The sequence below is a fragment of the Panthera uncia genome, assembly GCF_023721935.1.
Source record: "Panthera uncia isolate 11264 chromosome A1 unlocalized genomic scaffold, Puncia_PCG_1.0 HiC_scaffold_16, whole genome shotgun sequence".
NCBI lineage: Eukaryota > Metazoa > Chordata > Mammalia > Carnivora > Felidae > Panthera > Panthera uncia.
The window spans coordinates 1063136-1068306 of record NW_026057576.1 but is presented as its reverse complement, the minus strand read 5'-3'; positions in this window follow the sequence as shown (position 1 = coordinate 1068306).

Sequence of the window (5171 nt, the reverse complement as noted above, 5' to 3'; positions counted from 1 at the left end):
ACAACAAAAATATATAATTCTAGCGGTGCTTTAAAGTTATTGATAAAGAAGTTGGAAAATCAGTGTTTTACGATTTCATTAAATCAGTCTGTACGATAGTGATGTCTCCTGCCAGAGCATTAGATTAGTGAAAAATTAAGTAATAGAGCCCATGCACATTTTCCATTTAAAATAAGGAATCCCCTGGAACTGTACGGTAATAAATAATTTTACACTAAGATAGAGGATACCCTTAAATTATATATGTGTATTTTATACTAATACTAGCAAATCCCAAAATCTACATTCCCTACTTAAAAGATCCATAGGAGATCTTTGGAGATTTGCTCTGTATACTGTAAATACAGCATATGTGATAAGACATTGGAAAAAATAACAAAAATAAACTCTCATTCTTTTTCAAGCATATCATAATTCTGTAAAAAAAACTTCTAGCAAGACTTATACTTTAAAAACTTCCAATAAACAATATTTGGAACCAAACAAGGGATCTAAGTACGGATACCATACAGTTTCAAAATCATAAAAAAATGCCATGGATAATTTTATGCCAGTAAATTTGAAGCTTAGATGAAATGGAAAATTTTCTAAAAGATACAAGCTATCAAAATTGACTTAAGAGTAATAGCAGCCCTATTTATGTCGATAACAGTTAATGAAGCTGAATTTGTAATCTAGGCTTCCTCCTGACCCCCTTAAAAAAAGACATTAATTCCAGATTCTTCTATAGGACATTCTTATACAAGCTTATTCAGGGAAATGTTTAGTTTTTCAGGCTAAAATAATGTTCTTACCCAAATCCAATGGTAGTACCAAAAAAATGAGACCAATCTTAGGTATGAACAAATAATCCAAAATAAAGTAGCAGATTGAATGTGATAGTATATTAAAAATAAAATGAGTAATACGGTGCTTCACCATCTAAAAAATTCACAACAGTGGGGAAAAAAGTACCAAATCCAATTTAGTAAATTCATGATTCAGAAACTCATTCATGATTTTCATGATTTAGAAAAAAAAAACCAACAAACTTAACAAAGATTACAAGGAAACTTCCTTAGCCTGATAAAAGTTGAAACATCATACTCAGTGCTAAAACCTAAGAAGCATTCATGTTTAAGACAAAATATATGGTGAAAAAATATGGTGAAAAGATGTCACCATCATCACATTGTGCTAGGAGTGCTGGTCAGTACAAGAAAACAAGACAAGAAAAAGAAATAACGGGAATTAGAATTAGGGGAGGAAGAAACAAATCTATCCTTAATAGCAGATGAAATCGTTATATGTATATGTTACATAGAAAATCCAAAGGAGTCTCGTAACTATTTGAACTAGTAAGAGCTTTCTAACAAGTTTCTGGATATGAGATCAGTTTATAAAAACAATGTTCCAGGGGCGCCTGGGGGGGCTGAGTTGGTTTAGCATCCAACTTCTGCTCAGGTCATGATCGCGCGGTTTGTGAGTTCGAGCCCCGTGTCAGGCTCTGTGCTGACAGCTCAGAGCCTGGAGCCTGTTTCAGATTCTGTGTCTCTCTTTCTGCCCCTCCCCTGCTCATGCTCACTCTCTCTCTATCTCTCAAAAATAAACCTTAAAAAAATTAAGGGGCACCTAGGTGAGTTCGAGCCCCGCATCAGCCTCTGCTGACAGCTCAGAGCCTGGAGCCTGCTTCTGATTCTGTATCTCCCTGTCTCGCTGCCCCTCCCCTGCTCATTCTGTCTGTCTGTTGCTCTCTCTTTCTCTCTCTCAAATAAATAAACATTAAAGAATTAAAAAAAAAACTATTTGGAACAACAAATCGAACAAGTATAAATTAGGGATAAAGCTAACAAAAGACATGTAAGACCTTTAGCTCCAGTGTCCTAACACATGTTGAAGGGCATGAAGAAGGTCTGTGCGGTGGATCAGTTGTGCTTTATTGGCGGAGAAACTAGTTCACAAAGAGCTAAATTTGATGCCACCATAAATGTCATTTTTCCCAACGAAATCACGTTTCAGATTTTTGTGGACCTTGACAAGCTAAATTTCATAGGGAAGAACGAAAAAGCCAACTTTGTGAAGAACAAAGTTGAGGACTCGTCCTACCAGACAGTCACGTGTATGTAGGACTGTTGCCATTGGTGCCCTGCTGGTTGGTGTGACCAGTTGTTCTCTTCTGGAGATGGAAAACAAGTCACACGTTACTCAGTCTGAAACTTCAGGGGTTCGGTTTCTTCCTCTGTTATGCTTGTCTGTGTGGCTGAACTTCTCCCGTTGCTGTGACACTGAATTGTAAGTGGCACCGAGCCAGCTTTTAAAAGCCTAGTCCCCATCTTGCTCTTTAGTCTTAGGAGCTCAGACAACACTAAATGTTGGAGGTGAGGCTATAGTGTAAAAGAAGAAGGGGTCTTTTGTTATTTTGGTGAACTTATTTTGAATTCTGTTTCCTTTTTGAAGAGACGAGAATTATGGAAAACTGTGGTAAGTACTTAATAACGTAGGGTACGGTCCCCATGGCATCTGGAAATTACTATTTTAAATGTGAAAGCTTGAAATAGGCAGGTAAGGTTTAAAGCTAATGGAAAACAGTTTTTCCACCTGCTAAAAAGATAATTAGATAAGCCACTTTTCATTGTATCATATCCGTGACTGGTTCAGCCTTCCGTGTTCTTTTAAATTTGTGCCAACTCAGGGCTGGCAAAAATTGGCTTTTGGGCCACACTGCCGCATACCAAACCTTAGCAGATATTACTAACCGAACATAGAACTCTTTCCGGCTAAGCCTGTATGTGACCCTCTTGGTCCTACTCAACAATGTTCCAGGCGGTCACAGGTAACACAAAATTAATTTGTCTAGCCATGCTTCATGTTTCGTTACCTCTAACTTAAAAACCAAGTACCAATATTTTTAGTGTCAATGTATTGTTACAAAAGGGAATCAAGTAAAAATACAAATGACACCTTTTGGGTGTTAATCTCCCAGAGTGCTAACTAAAAGTTGCATTTCCTAATAAGCAGCTATTCTGTAAGCTTGTCCTTCCGTACTCAACCTCCAAATGCTGGAGCACCCCACGGCTTGGTCTTCAGCCCCCTGTCCTTCTCCCCTGCCCTCAGACGATCTCAGTCCAGTCTTGGGGTTTGGTGATGACTCCCCAATGTTTATCTCTGGCCTCGACACTTGTATGTCTGATAGATGTCTCACATTTACCGTCTCCAAAACAGGACTCCTGATTTCCATGCCTTTCCCAAACCTGTACCTCCTCTGGTCTCCCCATCCTTCCTCCTGTTCGGGGTGGAAACCTTGGCCTCTCCTCGGCACGACCCGATCCTTGACCCATCAGCACATCATGCTGGACCGACCTTCAGAGTCTGTGCAAACTCAGCCGTTTGTCACCACTGTCACGTTTCTGGATCATAGCACAGCCTCCTCACTGGACCCTCCGCGATCACCCTCACCCCCTCTGCCCCACAGCCGTTCTCGGCACAGCAACCACAAGGGTCCTGTGAAGATGGAAGCCGGATTACGTCACTCTTCTGCTCAAACCCTCCAGTGCCCTCTCGTCTCACTTGGAGCATAAGCCAAAGTTCTCATCACTGTCTGCCGCGATCTGTCCACCTCCAGACTTCCTCCCTGACCTGTGTCTACCTGTCTGCTCCTCTGGACTCGTCCTCTGCCTGGACTCGTCCCTCATATCTGAGGCCCAGTTCTTCACTGTGATGTCACCCTCTCAGCCAGCCCTCAGCAGCCCCTGCACTGCCCTCTGTGCTTCCCCCTGCCCCGCCCCAGCTCTCCGTCTACCCACAGCACGCAGCACCTGACCTCTCTTCTCTTCTGTCCCACATCTTTCCCGCCACAGCCTACGTGGCACCAGGCAGTGCTCTGTGTTGCTCAGCACTGAGCACCTCACAGGTAGTGTGGCCTTTGCTCAGTCCTCACTGAGTGGCCGCAACCTGTGGTCTGGCTGTGCGGGGAACTCGGGGAGCCCGGTTCCTTTCTCATCCCCTCCGTTCCCTGGTCATCAAACCTTTTTTCTTCTCGGGGGCTTAAGTCCTGCCCTTGCCTGAGAAGATGACCGCCTGCTCGACCCCGCCGAGAAGAGCCTTGTCATCACCGCGGAGGATGCTCGTCCTGCGTCTGCCCTCGCAGCACCCCCTCCCATCCTTTTGCCCCGTCCTGCTGCTGGGCAGCCTGACCCTCCCCCCCTCCTCCTGTCCCCGTGACTCCGCCTCTCTGATGCCAAGCACCCACAGCCTTCCCTATCTTGAAAACACCTCCACTGGGCCTTGTTACCCATTTCGTGTCGCCCTTCCTTTAGGTTCTAGACTTACTGAACAGGACTCTCTGTGTCATGCCTCCATTTCCCTCCCACACTCTGCCTCTTCAGCTCCCAGTCTAGGCTTTTGTTTCTGCCCCAACGCTCCCACTAGACTGGGCACTTAAAGACCATCAGTGGCCTTCTTATTGTGAGATCAAAGCCTTTGCTTTATTCCCATCCATCTCGAACACACAAAGAATGCTGACACTGGTCGTCACCTCCTTCTTCAAAGTCCTCCTTCGGCCTCCTCGCTTCCGTGTCACCCTCGTTCTCCAGTCGTGTTGACAGCGGTCAGAGAATGTGCCTTCGGAGACACGAACAGCGCTCCAGCAGTGACGTGGGCCGTGCTGCGTACTGACGCCCAACGTAATCTTGCATCTTAGTAGCTCAGACAGGGCTCTGTGTTGGGGTCAATTCGGTAAAGAAGGAAGGGTCTTCTGACATTACTTTGAAAGCAAAAGCAACTACAAGCCAGACAAGGTGAACTTGTCTGGCAGAGCTGATCGGGCCCCCGCTGGGGAAGGTCCCTTCCCTCCACACTGTCCGGGCATCGCCGCTCTCCGTCATTGCTCAGTCTCAGGCTCTTACCCAGTTGGCCAGTCCCGCGATCCTTCGTCGAACACGGACCACACACGCCGAGGGCGGTGAGTCCTTTCCCATGCCGTCTTCATCCGTTTCGCTGGATTTTCCACAGACGTCCGTCCTTTGTTCTCTGCTCTGTCGTCTTCCCCCGGTAGAGTGGAGCTACACTGCGGACCCTCTCCAGCCTCTTCCAGTTCTGTGTCTCCAGCTTCCTCCTGGGCAGCTCGCTCATCTCTCCCACCGCTGCTTTTGATCCGGAAAGACAAAACCACCAGTCTTCACCTTGTCTCCCAA